Source organism: Callorhinus ursinus, unplaced genomic scaffold (assembly GCF_003265705.2).
Source record: "Callorhinus ursinus isolate GAN/ISIS: 27379988/994484 unplaced genomic scaffold, GSC_fseal_2.0 scaffold53, whole genome shotgun sequence".
Lineage (NCBI taxonomy): Eukaryota > Metazoa > Chordata > Mammalia > Carnivora > Otariidae > Callorhinus > Callorhinus ursinus.
This window is the reverse complement of record NW_027397115.1, coordinates 4,173,097-4,191,903: the sequence shown is the minus strand read 5'-3', so window position 1 is coordinate 4,191,903 and position 18,807 is coordinate 4,173,097.

Below are 18,807 nucleotides of genomic sequence, written 5' to 3'. Positions count from 1 at the left end.
TCTAATGTTTCTACCATTGTAGGTTACATATCTCTTCTCCCGAGCTGCTTTCAGGATTTTCTCTTTGTCTCTGAGACTCGTAAGTTTTACTATTAGATGTCGGGGTGTTGACCTATTATTATTGATTTTGAGAGGGGTTCTCTGTGCCTCCTGGATTTTGATGCCTGTTTCCTTCCTCACATTAGGGAAGTTCTCTGCTATTATTTGCTCCAATATACCTTCTGCCCCCCTCTCTCTCTCTTCTTCTTCTGGGATCCCAATTATTCTAATGTTGTTTCATCTTATCGTATCACTTATCTCTCGAATTCTGCCGTCGTGATCCTGTAGTTGTTTCTCTCTCTTTTTCTCAGCCTCTTTATTTTCCATCATTTGGTCTTCTATATCACTGATTCTCTCTTCTGCCTCATTTATCCTAGCTTTTAGTGCCCCCATTTTTTATTGCACCTCATCAATAGCCTTTTTGATTTCTACTTGGTTAGATTTTAGTTCTTTTATTTCTCCAGAAAGCGTTTCTCTAATAACTTCCACGCTTTTTTCAAGCCCAGCTAGTATCTTTAAAGTCATGATTCTGAACTCTAGGTCCGACATCGTACTAATGTCCGTATTGAGTCGGTCCCTGGCTGACGGTACTACCTCTTGTTCTTTTTGCTGAGGTGATTTTTTCATCTTGTCATTTTGTCCAGAGGAGAATAGATGAATGAGAGAACAAAATGCTAACAGGTTTACAACGTACCCAGCAAATATACTGTATACAAATCAGAAAAGACCTGAAACCAGGGGAAAAGAAAGGGAAAGAAAGAAAAAAGAAAGAGAAAAAAAAAAAGAAAAAAAGATAAAAACAAAAACAGAACAATACAAAAAAGCAGAATATGATCAAATATGATCAGGCTAGTGCATAGATCAATGCCACACACTAGATTTTGGGTGTATTTTGGTCTGTTAGAAAAAAGTGCCTCCTAAAATTTTAAAGGAAGAAAGACATATATGTACAAAATAAGGGTTGATAAAATGAAGGGATGGAAGATGACTGTAAAGATGAAAATTATAAAAGATTTTATAAAAGGACTTGATAAGATAAGAAGTTGTTTGAAAAAAGAAAGAAGATTTAAGAAATAAAAAAGGAAAAAGGGAGAGTATGTGATCAGGCAGGAGACTAGAACGAAGCCATACACTAGTGATTTAGGGTATATTTTTATCTGTTAGAAGAAACTTTTTGTCAAAATTTTAAAGAGAGAACAACTTATATATATATGCCAAAAATAAGGGTAACTACTATGAAGGGATAAAATATGAGTATAAAAATGAAAAATAAAAATGTTTTTTTTTAAAGGGATTGATAAAATGTTGTTTGAAAAAGGGAAAAAGAAAAATAAAAAAAACAGTTAACAAAAATTAACTTTGAACTAATGAATCATGGTAAAAAAAAAAGCCATGAATTCTATGTGCAGTATTCCCCTAGCACTGGAGTTCTCCCATTCTCCTTGATCGGTAAACTTGGTCTTGGCTTGCTGGCTGTTCGTGCTGATCTTCTGGGGGAGGGGCCTGTTGCTGTGGTTTCCAAATGTCTTTGCCGAGGCTGAATTGCCCCGCCCTTGTCAGTCCGGGCTAAGAAGCTGCTTGGGTTTGCTCTCAGGAGCTTTTGTTCCCTGCAAGCTCTCGGTACAGCTTTGGAGGACCAGGGCAAAAATGGTGGCCTCCCAACCTCCACCCGGAGGAGCCGAGGACTCGGGGCCCCGCTCCTCAGTGCGCCCCCAGAGAAAAGCAGTCACTCCCGTGTCCCTGGTCTCCGGCCGCACTCTGTGCTCACCCGGCCTGTGACCGAGCATTGCTATCTCTGGCACCCGACCCCGTGTGGAGTCTCCAAACCCAGCAGATACCTGCGGTGCGTTCCCGCGCCGCTCCTCCCCGGGGAAGGAAGGGGAACCTCCCCAGCTCTGCCGCTTGTTGGGTCTCTTCCAGTAAGTGGTCACTTCTCTGTTCAGAGAGTTGTTGCTACTCTCCTCTTCAATCTCCTGTTGAGTTCGTAGGTGTTCAGAATGGTTTGATCCCTATTCAGCTGAATTCCTGAGACCAGACGAAATCTAGGTCTCCTACTCCTCCTATTTTCATGTTTATTACAGACATCTTATTGAACTCTATTTAAGATATTTAAAAGGATTATTTTGGTTATTTCATTCTTGACTCTCTAGAAACTACCTCTCAAAGTACTAAGGTTCATGTTCTCTCTTCCTGATGGGTTTTAATTGGCTATATATTTTCCATTTCCTAACTATTTATCTTTAAGAAGGAGAGATCTGTAACAAAATTATATTTATCACCTAAGAATATTTCAATTTCTCTTGGGTCTACCCACTAACATTTGAACAAGGCATCTTGTTTTTTATCGTTGTTTTAACTAGTGCATTCTTGGGAATAAAACTTCAGTAATCATATCCCAACAGCAAATTGCCTGAGTAGCACATAATGTTTTTATGAACAAGGCGCAGAATATGTGGGTCATTACAAAGGATGGTTTTGTCCTACATGTGCACTTCTTGACAACACACCTGGACTCTCAAAACATGGAAAAATGTTTATGTGCCTCATAGTTTGACCAAGTCCAGAATCCTGTAGATATTTGCTTAATATCTTAATTGTGGACTAATCTTTTTCTATTCCCATATGTTAATATGGGAATAAAGGACTATGTTAATGAACAATCCCTATCACCTGTTTTATATCTCAAGTATTTTCATTTCTTTAGGTGATCTACTTTACAGTGTACAAATCTTTATATTTTTGGTAGCAGGAGGATGACAATGATGAAAGATAACATGTATTGAACACATATGGTTCAGTTAATTATTGCTGTGTAACTAAACACCTCAATATTTACTGGATTAGATACTAAATTGGATTAAAGATATAAGTCTGTGGGTTGGTTAGTCTAAATGTCTTGTGGCCAGACAGTTCCTCTGAGACTGTTAATGAGTGCTTTCTTACGTTGAGGCAAAATCTGCCTTAATTCTATTCACTGGTCACCTCTGTGATCATCCTATCTGGAAGAATAAATATATCCCTATCACTTGCTCTTCGCTTGTTTTAGTTTTTTTTTTTTATAGTACTTCTCATTTCCTTGTTTTATTGTGCTTATTTTGGTTTATTTGTATATTTTCCCCACCAGAATGTGGACTCCATAATGGTCAGGGACTGGATTTTGTTCACTGCTGTATCTCAAGTGCCTAGAATAAGGCCTAACACATAATAGGCATTCAAGAAAACTTTCTGACAAATGAATGCCCCTTTTCAATCCTTTACTTATTATATATCACTCTTCAATGTGTGTGAGTTCCACAAATGGGAGAAGGCTGACTTCCATGTGTTTATCAAAATTTCTGAAAATGTTGAAAAAGATAGTTATATAAGGAACAATATGGAAGGTGTAGAAGCTCCTATCACTGAGATATTAGGTAAAATCAACATTATATGGGTCATTATTCAAAGTTATGAATCTCCTACTTAAAGCTATATGTTCCTATCATTTTTAAATAAATGGCATCCAGATCAGATAAAACATGGTTAGAGTTAGTAATACTGTATGAATAAAGAAGGAATGAAGCAATGTAAAGGAGTCATGGGCAACCATGAGATTAACAGAATAAGAACATTCACAGAAGAAAATATCAGAAATACCCATCCCAGGGAGAGGACAGGAGCATCTTTTTGTCTAAGAGAAGCTGTGTCTCTATTATGGAAGCATGAGCCATCAGACTATGTGAGCCATTAAACATGCAAATGGATATTTATCAACTCCACTTATTCTGGTGATACAAAACTGAATAACCCTCTGATCATTTTGCTTTTGTCCCAGCTTGCCTACAGGGAAAGAATGCGCAGTCAAGCTGATGCTAGTATTCTGTTTACATGATCATTTTATTTTCATTTGAATTCAATAGTTGGCATTCTGGTAAAGCCCATCAGTCCCTTTGAGCTTTATTAGTAGGAGTCCATATCCCCAAGTCAGATCAGCTCCAGGACAATGACATGAACATATATTTGAGCTTGGAAGGCTGAGAGACAGGTCCTGGACAGGGTTGAGTTCATCAGTCCAAACCGCCAAGTAGCCCATCCCCATCGGAGGTACTAACCCTTCTGCTGGGTAGGCAATGCTTTGGATGTCTATATTATTCAAATCAGGAATCCCTTTATACCTGTTACCAAAGTAAACCTTTGGGATAGTTCCATTAAGAAGTCTGACTTTTTTCCCCCCAAACAAACACATGTGAAAAAAAAGTGATTGAAAAATTTAGCAGAGAGTATGTACCTTAGTCTAGGATATCAGCCAAATTTACTTCCAAAAAATATCTGATATATTCATAAGAGGGATCATGAATATTTCTCTCTGATTTTTCTCTGTACTTCTATTTACTATGGAATATTCCTTGGAATTTAGAAGTGCTATTTCCCAATTAGTGAACTTAATGCATTCTTATTATCTGTACCTAGCATCCTTCATGCTGTTGTGAAATCTGACTCCCAAACCCTTTATGTGCAGAGTCTCACTGCAGACATCCTTTTGTTTCTTCCTTTCTTTTACTTTTCTTTCCCTTGTATTAAGTGACACAAAAGAGTTGTGATCTGCTCTGGGGAAATGAACACGTTACTTGCTTGATGCAATGCACAAGCTTAAACTTTAATGGATTCTTCAAGAAAGACCAGTTTGCAGCCAGAATTCTTTTATCCTTCAATGGTGACAGGGAAAGAGGAGCCAGGGATTTTCAACAGTGAAGAATAAGAAATATGGGAACTTTTTCAAAGGGTAAGATGATGTACAAGTTCTAGAAATACTCCATTTGCATTTAAAATATGCCCTTCTAGTCTACAAAGAATACAATTTTTTGTTAGATTTTAGATAATTATACTGACATATTGGTGCTTTTAAAAGTCACTGGCCATCTATTATTTAGAAGAAAATAGAGTAGATTTAGGTGTAAAAGCATGCTTGAGTGTATTCAAGATAGTGAGAAATATTAGTCATTTTTTTTCTAATGCTTTGAGTTGAATAATAACAGCACACTAGGCTATTTTTATAGCTTATTTAAAAATTAGTATTTCTAGTGCTGAAGTCAAGAGTTTTTTTTTCCCCCACTAATTCTGGTCTGTCCTTATTCTACAACTAATTCCAGTACAGTTAACTTAGTTTCTTTACTTGTACACATGTCAGTGTAAGCTAAGCCAATAAATAAATAAGCAAATAATACATAATCAGTTATTTGTGTGCTTAGTATGGCTAGAAGCTGTGGGTGAAAAAAAACAAAAAAAAAGTTTAAAATATCATGTTTGAGAAGCTTGTAATTCAATTGTTCCTAGAAAAGCTTGGGCTTTGGAGTCCATAGGAAGGGCTTAAGGGGGATGAGATTGGGCTCTATTATTCACTGGTATGTGGCTTGATCTTCACAAGTGATAGGATCTCTGAAGGCTAGTTTCTCCTCTTTGAAATAGGGTTTCCATATTTGTTAAGGTTGAATAAATGAATATTTAAGAAGCTGGCTCAGGTTCTGGCATATATAACCACTCAAAAATATGAGTAAAACCTATTATCTACTCATCTTTCCATCCATTTATGGGTCCAGTAGACATATATACTGTGGCACTGTTTTAGGTACTGGGGATATAAAGATGAATTGTCCCCTTCCCTCAGTGGATCTACAACAGAATGAGGGAAACAAAAACATTGTTGATGAGATAAATTTTCACTGAAGTAAATGTGCATTCATAAAGTCTAGTCTATTTCACGTTTCATACATCTATCATAGAATGGTTAGAAAAAATAACGGAATGATAAAAATAGAAACTAATTGCTTGTTGTGTTATTTGGTAAATGCTGACAATATCTGATCTCAAATATTATCTTAAATAATAATGAAAAACAAATCACCATGAAGTGCATTTAAAACTCTTGTTTTACAAACTGGGAAATGGAGGCTTATCAATCAGAAAAATAGACTGCTACAACTGGAGCATGAACACAGTTGTCTTTGACAGCAATGCTGTGAAACTTATAATTGTGTGATAGTCATTGAATTTTAGAGAAGTTTGATGAAAGCATGGAGAAATATGCCATGGACATAATTCCATTATCTTTTATTGACATATCGTAGGTAAGACACTATGCTAACAACTCTCCAAGGCAGGAGTAGATAGCTTTGAAATTACATTTCCTAGCCTAGTCCCCATCTTCTTCTGCTAAGTACACTTTTTCAGGCTCTAACCACATGGTCCCTGTGGAAGCTGCCATACTGTTACATGACTCTGTTATCCTTTCATATCAACTTTTTCAAGTATGACATTGACCTACAGCAAATAAATCTCATAAGATTTTTTGAAGTTAAGGGGCACCTGGGTGGCTCAGTCTTTAAGTGTCTGCCTTTGGCTCGGGTCACGATCCCAGGGTCCTGGGATCGAGCCCCGCATCGGGCTCCCTACTCAGCAGGAAGCCTGCTTCTCCCTCTCCCACTCCCCCTGCTTGTGTTCCCTCTCTTGCTTTGTCTCTCCCTGTCAAATAAATAAATAAAATCTTAAAAAAAAGGGGGGGATTTTTGAAATTAAGAGCCAGTCAGTTGAGGTGACTAGGTCTGTCCTATTGTTTGGGGCTCTTAATTACAATTGACATAAATGCAACTTACATTGGCTTTATAATAGTAAAAGGAATCCATAGTCTCATGTAAGTAAAATTTCCAAAGTAGTATTAGTTTCATGGTAGGGATGACTAAGAAATTCAAAAGATCGTTCAGAACCCAGTATTTCCCCATCTCTGTTCTGCTCCATGGTATAATCTTCATCTTCTAACTCTATTGATTAGAACCCCACAACTTCCAGATCTTTTCCTTTTGATACCAAATGGTGTAGCAATCCCAAACTTCATACTCTTATGCCATATGATCTAGGGAAATAGAGAATCTTCTACTGGTTCCCAAATATTATTTGGTGTTCATTCTCTCTGCCCATGTGATAATTTGTATATGGGTGGTCATAGCAGAATTATTTATAACAAAATGTCGAAACAACCCAAGTACCTATCAGTGAATGGATAAACAAATGTAGTATTGTCGTGCAACTGAACACTATCAGTAAAAAGCAATCATACATGTGACAACATAGATGAACTAAGAACACGGTGTTAATTAAAAGAAAGACTACATGTGGTATGATTCCATTTATGTGATGTCCACATTAGGCAAAGCTATAAAGACAGAAAGTAGATTAGTAGTTACCTAGGGCTGGTGGGGATCGGGGGATGGAGGGAAGATGGAGAGTTACTGCTAGTGGGCACAAGGTTTCTCTTTAGAGTAATGAAAATGTTCTAAAATTAGATTATGGTGATAGTTATATAACCCTGTAAATATACTAAAAACCACTGCACACTTTAAGTAAGGTGAGTTTTATACTATGTAAATTATATCTCAATAAGGCTGTATTTTTTAAAAGGAAGAGAAGAGTAAGAAGCACTTTTAACCCTGGAAATGAAGCCACGAGAACCCCAACAGGTGATACCTCTAGGAAGCAGTGAACTCAGATTTGATCCAGGTCTTCTGCCTGGCCTCAGGGTCTGTGTTTCAGTTGGGTTTTTTTTCTAAGCCACAGAATCCAGCTGACTAATGCAACCTTCCCTTCCTACAAAAAGAACCACATCAAAGCATTTGTTAGAAATCTACTCGATAGTTCACAGATTGGAAGTGCTGAAAAAACAGACCTCGTGGGAGAAAAGAATCCGTAAAATCAGGGGACCTCAGTCACGGGATCACATGGTTGGTTTCTTTTCAGGGCTGCCCCCAACTCCATCCTGTCCCAGAAATAGAGGACTGTCCTGTGGGCCTTGTTTGGATTCTTTGTCTATCTTTATGATAAAAGAGTAGGGATCCACATGGAATAATGGGTAGGGTCTTTACCAAAGGAAAGAAAAATAACTCCCCCGGTGTGCTCAGTCTTTAATAAATCCCCATCTCCCCTACACAGCTTTTGCTTTTTGAGCCCTATAATAGCCATGTTTATAAAAAAAATAAATTTAAAAACTCAGGCAAGTCAACTAGTGGGCTGAAATCATTGAGATTTGATAATGCTTGTGTAGTAACATAGACATATCCTCAGAACTGTTATGTTGAACACGATAGTACTTGTGTATTTAAGTTTACCTCCGGCAGGGACCATACTAACAGAAGTTGAAAGCTTCCTAATTCTCATACTCTTTGGATAATAGATTCCCAAATTCAGGCAGTAAGGAGTGTCTGCAGTTCCTGATTTCCCACTATCCCTTGCAACCAAATGCACTAACACCAGTGATGGCTTTATGTAAAAATCACCTTGGCAGATTGCTGTGAGTGAAGCTGGTCCAGAGCAGAGTGAGCCGGACAGATTCTATAGCAGTCACATCCTGAAACTGCAGGGCTCAGAAAAGCAGAGGCACATCAAAATTAAATAAATCCTTTAAAAAGTCTGATCTCACCACTCTATTTTTTCAATCATAAGACCAGACAGTCTTTAAATAAAATGAACTATTGGTGAGATCTTGCTGCTTTTAGGATTCAGAGATTTAAACCTGGAAATAATTGCTATGCTTTGGTGACCTTGAATACACATTTGAAATGTCAGATTGGTAACTCAAAAGGTATATACAAGTCAGAGTATATTTAGAGTATGCTATAGGCACTGCCAATAAAAATATTTTGATTTATATAAATATTTTTATCCTCTAATTGAATTAGTTCATAAATACTTATTTGACTTTGGTCCATTTTTTCCATATACTTCACATATTCCCCTTCCTTATCTTTCTCTTTCCATTGTCTTTTTCCATTCTTTATTTACTCACTTATTTAACAAGTATTTATGTATGAGACACTATTCTGGTCACTGGAGATAAAATAGGGAAGAACCTATCCATAATCTCTGTCCCCATGAGTTTACAGTCAGAAGGAGAAAAACATTAATCAAATAATCAAATGCATACATTTATAGATACGTAATGATAACAAAATCCAGTTTGTTGTGAAAGTGCAATTCAGGCTACCTGATCTAGGCTGCAGAACCAGGAGGGCTGTTTGAGGAAGTAGCTTTTTTGCTGAGTCCTGAAGTATGAAGAGTAGTTAAGTAGGCAAGTGGGATGCTTGCATCTGAGCGGAGATGGAAGGGCTTTGCAGATAGAGGGAACACAGCATGTACTAAGAGGCTGATGCCAAAGAGAGCAAGCTTTGAAGAAAAAAAAGAGTTGGCAGCAGAAGACATGAACAGACATTTTTCCAGAGAAGACATCCAAATGGCCAACAGACATATGAAAAAGTGCTCAACATTGCTCAGCATCAGGGAAATCCAAATCAAAACCTCAATGAGATACCACCCCACACCAGTCAGAATGGCTAAAATCAACAAGTCAGGAAACGACAGATGTTGGCGGGGATGTGGAGAAAGGGGACCCCCTCCTACACTGTTGGTGGGAATGCAAGCTGGTGCAGCCACTCTGGAAAACAGTAGGGAGGTTCCTCAAAAAGTTGAAAATAGAGCTACCATACGATCCAGCAATTGCACTACTGGGTATTTACCACAAAGATACAAATGTAGGGATCCGAAGGGGTACGTGCACCCTGATGTTTATAGCAGCAATGTCCACAATAGCCAAACTGTGGAAAGAGCTAAGATGTCCATCGACAGATGAATGGATAAAGAAGATGTGGTATTTATATACAATGGAATATTATGCAGCCATCAAAAGGAATGAGATCTTGCCATTTGCAATGACATAGATGAAACTGGAGGGTATTATGCTGAGCGAAATAAGTCAATCAGAGAAAGACATGTGTCATAGGATCTCACTGATATGAGGAATTCTTAATCTCAGGAAACAAACTGAGTGTTGCTGGAGTGGTGGGGGGTGGGAGGGATGGGGTGGATGGGTGATAGACATTGGGGAAGGTATGTGCTATGGTGAGCACTGTGAATTTTGTAAGACTGTTGAATCACAGACCTGTACCTCTGAAACAAATCATACATTATATGTTAAAAAAAAAAGAAGATAGTAGGAAGGGAAAAATGAAGTGGGGGGGAATTTGGAGGGGGAGACGAGCCATGAGAGACTATGGACTCTGAGAAACAAACTGAGGGTTCTAGAGGGGAGGGGTGTGGAGGGATGGGTTAGCCCGGTGATGGGTATTAAAGAGGGCATGTATTGAATGGAGCACTGGGTGTTATGCACAAACAATGAATCATGGAACACTACATCAAAAACTAATGATGTAATGTATGGTGATCAACATAACAATAAAATAATAAAAAAAAAAGTTGGCAAAAATGAATTTGGGAAGGAATGCCAGAGGAGAGGTCATGAGAGCACTAGCAAGCCCTGGAAGATTTTCAGCAGGGAAGGGGAAAGATGAGAGCTACATTTTAAAAGCTCTCTCTAACTACATGATGAAGAATACTTTGAAAGAACACAGGAGCAAATGCAAAGCAATTTGGTGGCTACAGCATTCTGTCAGCTGACAGGTGACAGGATTTGGGCTTCAGTTTGTCTCCACCCTAAATCCCTTTGGTCATTTTGCTTAAATGTTTAGAACTTTGTTTTTCTTATCTGTAAAATGGGAATAAAAATAATACTTCTCCAATAAAGTGTCTCTGAAGACTGAGGTGTAAGTTATGGAAAGTTCACCATGACACATAGTACCGTAAGTCTTTATTCACTATGAAATATTACTTATTTTAAATCTCTGGCAATACTCCTTGTTCTGACGTCTACTTTGATATTACAGTGATTTCTTTCCTTTTGATCAGTTTATACATAGTCTATCTTGTTTCTACTTTTTTTTTTTTTCATTTATCCTATTGGTGTCTTCATATTTAGAATGGGTTTCCTGTCAATTTCTCTCTGGTTCTCTCCCACTCAGTATCTGTGGTCCGAAAATTCCCTCCAGATAGAAAGTCAAGACGATCAGAGAGCTCACCTCCATTGTTTTTTCCTCTCATGGATCATGGTCCTCCGCTGCCTATTTTCCAGTAGTTTCATGTATTTTGCCCAGTTTTCTAGCAGGAGGCTGAATTCTGTCCTTGTTATCCTATTGCATCTGGAAATGGAAGTGATGTGGTGGAGATCTGAATGATGATGTGTCTTCTATTTTAACTCAGTTATAACCAGTACTTTTTTTACTCTGAATTTCTACAAAATCTCTTGAGTACCTATTAATAGCTAACAGTATAATTTAAGTTATCCTCTCAGTAGTTTAGCTTCCAGTCCCATCCAGTACCGTCCATTTGATATTGACATGACATTCGCAAAATGGTTTCAGGATTCTGAAACTTCTAAACATCATAAAACAAAATGGTTATTCTGGTGGAAAAAAATATCCCATAAAAACCTTAAAGCAGAATGTTACGGAGTGTTTAAAAAGTTAATGTGTGGGCCCCAAATATATAAAATTGACATTGGAGGAGCCATCAAAATCTACTTAGAAGACATTAAGTTATTTACAAAGCACTTTATTAACAGTACTTGCTACTCGATGCTTAATAACCCAGTCCCTCAGATATTATATATCACGAAAATTAATGTCAATGAAAATAGTACATAGTATGCAGTCTTTCCCTGGTTTTATTTTATGCTATTTCAGTAACTCCTTGAGATAGGCTCAAAATCCTTGGTTGTAGCAAGGCCAGAGAGAGCAATTTAAGCAGTAGTCTTATAAAATAGCCAACATCCCGAGCTAATTCATGTTCATGCTCCAGAGATGGAGACCTGCTATCTGCCAGTTGAGGTTCCCCGGGCAGAATGGGCACATCACCGTGAGTTGTACAACATATGTTTACTTATTCTGACTTAGATGAGCCATGGACAGTTCTCAGGAATCTGTGGAGCAGACAGCCTCAGTAAAACTTCTTTCTTTTCCATCTAAATCCATACTCTTGTAATTGCATCCTTGTTCAGTGGCATAAACACTTGCCAAACCATTCCAATTCTCTCCTCAAAATGGAATTGACTAGCTCACGTGTTGTTTTGTCCTTGATTAGAGTGTATTTCGTAGTGATGTAGTTTTTCTCATTTTGGTATCTTTAACCTAAGGAGAGGACTCGGTGAGCAGAGCAGATCGAAACAGCAAATGGTGGGAGCTTTGGTTTCTCTTGACCAAGCCTTGCCTATGCTTCTGACAGAGCTTACTCTGGTGTCCACAAAGGTGCAGACGCCATTGCACCTACTTCCTTCTTAATTCTTGACTATCAAATAAACGTGAGAATTCTTCAGGTTGACTTGATGACCAGAGAAATTCAACAAAATGCAGTGTGTTTTCCAGTGGCTGCCAGAACGAAATTCCACAAACAGGTGGCTTAAAACAACATAAGTCTATTTTGTCATAGTTCTGGAGGACAGAGTTCTGAAATCACCGTGTCAACAGGATCGTACTCTCTGAAGGCTCTAGGTGAGGCTGCTTCCTTGCCCCTTCCAGCTGCTGTGGCTGCAGCCATCTTTGGTGTGGCTCTATTTGCAGCTGCATAACTTCCTGACTCCGTTACTATGTGTTGTTCTGTATGTATCCATCTCTATGTTGCTTTCCCTCTTCTTATAGGGACACCAGTCTGATTGGCTTAAGGATCCTGTATGGCCTACTCCTGTATGGCCTCATCTTAACTATCTATATCTGTAATGACCCTATTTCCAAATAAGGTAGCACTTTGAGGTTCTAAGGGTTAGGAGTTCAACATACCTTTTTTGGTAACGCAGTTCAACCTGTATCACATTTAAAATCTTCCAAACTCGGATATCTGTCCTTATCATCATCTTTCTCTTCTAAAGTTTCTTTTTTTCCCCAAAAATGCAAATGTAAGTATCATCCTATGTACATAAGCATGCATCTACCTATAAACTATTATTCTCATGCTGATATATCAATTTCACTTATTCCTTACCTGTTCAGTGTGGGTTGCTAGATGGAAAATCTCAAGGAATTCTATCTTTTCAAAGAGCTACGTTTTCATTCATAACTAACCAAAGTCCTTAATTTCTCTTTCTTCTTTTTCTCTCCCCTTCTGTTATCTCTCAAATCTCTCATTGGGAGCTTAGTTTTTATTTTCTGTCATTGATCCATGTTCAGGCATTTCCTTCATTTCTCCAGAACTGTTTACCAGTGAGACTGCACCTTTTAAATGTGTGCCTGTCCAACACTTTGGAGGCAGATAAAACTAGAATTCCGTGTGATCATGATAAAGATAAGGTCTTTCCCAAGTCTCTTATATAATGTCTTATCTAGGAAAGAAATCAGAAATTATCCAGCCTGAGATTATTGTTCACCTTCTAACTTAAACACAAATCCTTTCTTCATCCAGCACTGAATGTCTTATTTCTACTCCCTTGAATCCCAAACTAATGTCAGTGGTATCTGGATGACACTCTGCAGTGGAAGGAAGAGAAGACAGTGTGAGCATACAAAGATTTCTTTTTTTGTGTAGAGTCTCCATTTTGCCCTTTTGCTTTGTGTTTTTGTGGGCATTTTGTTTTGTTTATGTTTTGTCAGTGAATGATGCATGGCCATGGGAGATGGAGTGCCAGGGTTAAGTAGGATAAGCCAGAACAGAAGCTTTTACCAGGAGGAAATTTCTCTTGGAGGGGAGATCTTTAGCAGGGCTTCCAACCTCATGGGGAACAGTAGTAAAGTGTGAAGGGGGAACAGAATTAACTGATGGCGTTACTTCCTTCTCTGGTTGATGCTTTTTGACTCGCATTTCCCCCCACCTCCCCTGATAAACACCCTACAGTGGCTACACGTTTCATTCAAAGTATAATCCAGAAATTCAGGAATGACCTGGAGCTTCTGTCTAACCCCCTCTCAGCCCCCTGCCCCCCTACTGATGGGCTGCCACCACCTGGTGTCCATCCTGCTCTTCTCCAAGTCCCAGGCTCTCCTTGAAAGCCCCACTTCTGCCCTTCTCTCTGCCTTTATCCTTCCAATTGGGAACCAAAATCCCTTTTCCTTGAGATTTTGATGGAATAGGTCAAATATTGCCTGCCCACCCCTGCCCCCACCCTCAACTGCATTGTTCTCCAACCACATTGCCCTTGTGTTTCCCTTCCAACACAAGGCCATCAGAGAGCCAAGGCCTTGTGTGACCCATGGATTCTGTATTGTTTCAGCTCTGAGCTGAATGTGTCGTACTGGATGGGTTCTCAAAAAGAGATGTGTTTTTTGAAAACTTCCACATGTGTCCCCCCTTTCTCATTCCTGTGCTGATAAAGAAGGGGGCAGTGTGCACCCAGGTGTGAGCAGCAGAACCCAGTTAAAACGTTCCGGGTGAGAACTGGAATACAGTTATTCCTCACTTTGCTTTACCTCGGTCTTAGACTATGATAAAGGCCAGGGAAAAGGAATGACAAACCTTGGCCCAGACCTGGAGTGAGGCAAGTGTGCCAAGGATACAGAGTTGAAAGAGATTCTTACCCCCCACCCCCGGGGCTGCGGGAGCAACGCTCTATGACTGAGCATCCCTGACAGTGAGGACCTCCTTAAATTCCATGCCCAGGCGCCCCATGTGCTTTTAGCCCTGACCCCACCTGTGTCTTCACTAAGGGTTCTTTGGAGCTTAAAACCTCTTCCTACATCGCATCAGGGTACTTTTTCTTGCTTTAGAAGTAGGGTTGCCTGATAAAAATACAGACAGCCTAGTTAAATTTGACTTCCAAATAAACAACAAATATTGTTTTTAGTATGAATATGTCCTGAATATTGCATGGGACATGGTTATGCTAAAAATGTTTTTCGTGTTTATCTGAAATTCAAACATCCTCTATTTTTATTCGCACAATCTGACCATGCCTACCTGGAGGTTTTCTGGGGGTAATACTCTCATGACAGTCAGTCATGTTGTGGCAGGTTCCCCCTAAACAATAATCTCATGGAGGGGAGATCTCATCTGTCCCATGAAGTAGCATCTAAATAATCAAATGCCAGGTTGAGAGTCTCAGAACTCATTGCTACACTATTATCATCTTTCTAGCCCTCTGATTTTTCTGTGCAATGAGACCGTATCAGATCAAGTAAACATTACCACTCAAAGCATTTATAAAATACTGAGCATTTAATTTGAGTTTCTCAAAGCAGCTAAGCTTGCTTTAACTATTTGAAAGTGTTGTATATTTACTAATAACTGATTTGCAAGGGGTCTGTGCTGTACAGCCTGGGAGAGAAATGAGCAGCCCCCTTCTCCACTACATTCTTTCCAAGGGGATTAAAACTACACTAGATACGCAACTTGTTAACACAGCACCCTTTCACACAGACTGCATTTCGGTCCCTGGAAAAAGAACAATGCCTTTTTGGCTTGAAAGAGAGGATTTCAGTTGGTAAAAGATACTTTCTTCATTTTCTTCTTTGACTATCACCTTACTGAACCTTTCTCAGAGCCAAAAATGAGCATGTGAAGGTAGAGGAATCCAATTCAGCAACATCAGATAGGAAGATGCATCCAGGGTAATTGAGTATCTGCAAGAAGAATTATCTATGATAGGAAAAGGGAAGGAATGTATCAAAAGACAATGTGAAATAAGTCAATCAGAGAAAGACATGTATCATATGACCTCACTGATATGAGGAATTCTTAATCTCAGGAAACAAACTGAGTGTTGCTGGAGTGGTGGGGGATGGGAGGGAGGGGGTGGCTGGGTGACAGACATTGGGGAGGGTATGTGCTATGGTGAGTGCTGGGAATTGTGCAAGACTGTTGAATCACAGATCTGTACTTCTGAAACAAATAATGCAACATATGTTAAGAAAAAAGAAAAAGAAGAAGATAGCAGGAGGGGAAGAATGAAGGGGAGTAAGTCTAGGGGGAGACGAACCATGAGAGACGATGGACTCTGAAAAACAAACCGAGGGTTCTAGAGGGGAGGGGGGTGGGGGGATGGGTTAGCCTGGTGATGGGTATTAAAGAGGGCACATTCTGCATGGAGCACTGGGTGTTATGCACAAACAACGAATCATGGAACACTACATCAAAAACTAATGATGTAATGTATGGTGATTAACATAACAATAAAAAATTTTAAAAAAAGACAATGTGTTAACAAAATCTAAATAACAGAAGAAATAATCTAGTATCTCAAGGCTAAGAATTAAAACCACTGGTTATCATCACAGGATAAACAAAGTAACACATTTATAAGGAAGATAGAAATGTCTTAGATATATCATCATCTGTATGGTACCTATCTGAATACTACAGAGATAGTTGTAGTGTCAAGTAGGGTATTATACTATTATAGTGGTTTCAAACCTTGCTGAAATATCAGACTCAACAGATGTATTGACGTAAACTCTCTTGAGCTCTAGATCTGGTAATCTATATTTTAAGTCTTCCTAAGGAATTCTGATAGGACACATTTGGGGGTGGAGCCACACTTATTTATTTGCTGATTCAACAAAATACCAGAACGCTTATTAGGTACCAAAGCTATTCTAATCCCACCCACCCACCTCCCGCAGCTCTCATAAACTTACATTCTAGTGGGGAGAGAAAAAAATATAAACAAGCAAAATAAAAACAAATAAGTAATATGTCAAATAGTGATACAGGCTATAAAGGAAAATAAAACAATAAGAAGGGAAGAGTGTATGCCTGGTGGAGGCAGGTGGATGCTATCTTAAATGTAGTGAAAAATGAAAAGCTCAGAAATGAGATCATACAAAGAGCAATTCTCACACAGCACATTCTCTACACTGTGAGGTAGGAGTGGATTGCAGGAAGCTTCATGGAAGAGCAGGATGGCCAGTGTGGCTGCAAAGGCAGTGAGCAAGGAACGGGATGAAATATGATGTCTGAAAGTCAACCATGAATCAGACACCAAGACTGTCATGGCAAGATGGGATCTTACTCTTCAGATGATAGAAAGCCATTGAAGGGTTTACAGCAGAGAAGTTAGATGATCAGATTTTTATTTTGAAGTCTTCCTTCGGTTGTAAAAAGTAGGATGCCAATTACGTGCTGATGTAGTTGTCCAGGTGTGCAATGATGGTAGCTTGAACCAAGGTGGTAATAAGTCGTTGGGTTTGGGATGCCTGGGTGGCTCAGTCAGTTAAGCATCTGCCTTTGGCTCAGGTCATGATCCCAGGGTCCTGGGATCGAGTCCCATACTGGGCTTCTTGCTCAGCGGGGAACCTGCTTCTCCCTCTGCCTACTGCTCCCCCTGCTTGTGCTCTCTTTCTCTCTGAAAAATAAATAAAATTTTTAAAAAAATGGTTGGATTCAAGACATGTTTTTCAAGGTCAGGATTCAGTAGAATTTACTGATTAATTGGGTGTGGGTTAGAAGAGAAAGGCAAGATTCCAAAATGACTTTGAATCTTTGGCATGATAATTTGATCAATGGAGATTCCAGTTATTAGGTCAGTGAATGCTCTGGAAGTAGCGAGTGTTGAGTGTTGAGATTTGGAGTTACTTTTGGAAATAAGAAGTTGGAAATACCTCTTAGACACCCGAGGGAAGCTGTGAACTAGGCAGTTGAATCATTGAGAGTCAGTTTTTTTTTTAATTTTTTGTTTGTTTATTTTTTATTGTTATGTTAATCACCATACATTACATCATTAGTTCTTGATGTAGTGTTCCATGATTCATTGTTTGTGCATAACACCCAGTGCTCCATGCAGAATGTGCCCTCTTTAATACCCATCACCAGGCTAACCCATCCCCCCACCCCTCCCCTCTAGAACCCTCAGTTTGTTTTTCAGAGTCCATCGTCTCTCATGGTTCGTCTCCCCCTCCGACTGAGAGTCAGTTTTAAGGGAAGATTTCAAGACTGGAGATGTAAAATTTGGGAATTATCAACCTATAGATAGTATTTAACCCACGAGGTTAGTTGAATGACTAAAATCTAAAAAAAAGACTTGCAGTGGCAAAAAGAACCAAAATTTAAAGGTAAGTTAGACGAGGCAGGTCCGATGTTACTGTTTCTCAAGAGATACTATTTGCATTTTGGGTTGAATAATACTTTGCCATGCAAAACAGATGTAAGGATTCTAGGATGTTTAGCATACCTGGATCCACCCACTAAACACCAATACCACCTCCCCATCACTGTGATGGTAAATATCCCCCACAAATTTACAAACTACTCCAGAGGTGCATCCTGGTAGAAAACCCTTGACTATATTGTTATTGAAATCACTAACTGCTTTCAAGTATCTACTCATTTATACGATTTTATTGTAGGGATTATGAGTTTCAAATACATTTGGATTAGAAAAGTATATATTATGCAGGATTATAGTATTAGGGGATATGAAAATTTGTTTGCCAGTAATCTCTTAGGGCCAAGAAAATAGAGCAAGCTCAAAACTGCGGTCAATCTACTTTTACCATTTTGCCATTTACCCAGAATTAACCGATTAATTGATTTCCATGGTGTCCTTTGTAAAACATTTCAAGAATAATGAATACTGGATTAAGACACTAATTTTGGTAATCTAGCACTTCATAGCACCCCATCCCCACCCTGGAATTATATGCTCAGCTGTTTTTGTTCCCAAATTCATTTACATAAACTGTCCACGATATTGAAAATGCACTTTTGAATTTGAGATTATATACACACAAAATAGGTGATTATATCATGTACTATTTTTAAAATCACTATTTTGTGGAGCACTATTTTGTGTGAGCATTCATTCATTCCTGGGGTGATGATAATGTGTATTTTCATCTGAATTGCATCATCTAGTATGTGCTTTTTTGGGGAAAGCTTCTTTCACTCAATGTGATGTTTTTGTGATTTATGGGTGAAGTTTTAAGATTAAGTGTATCAGTA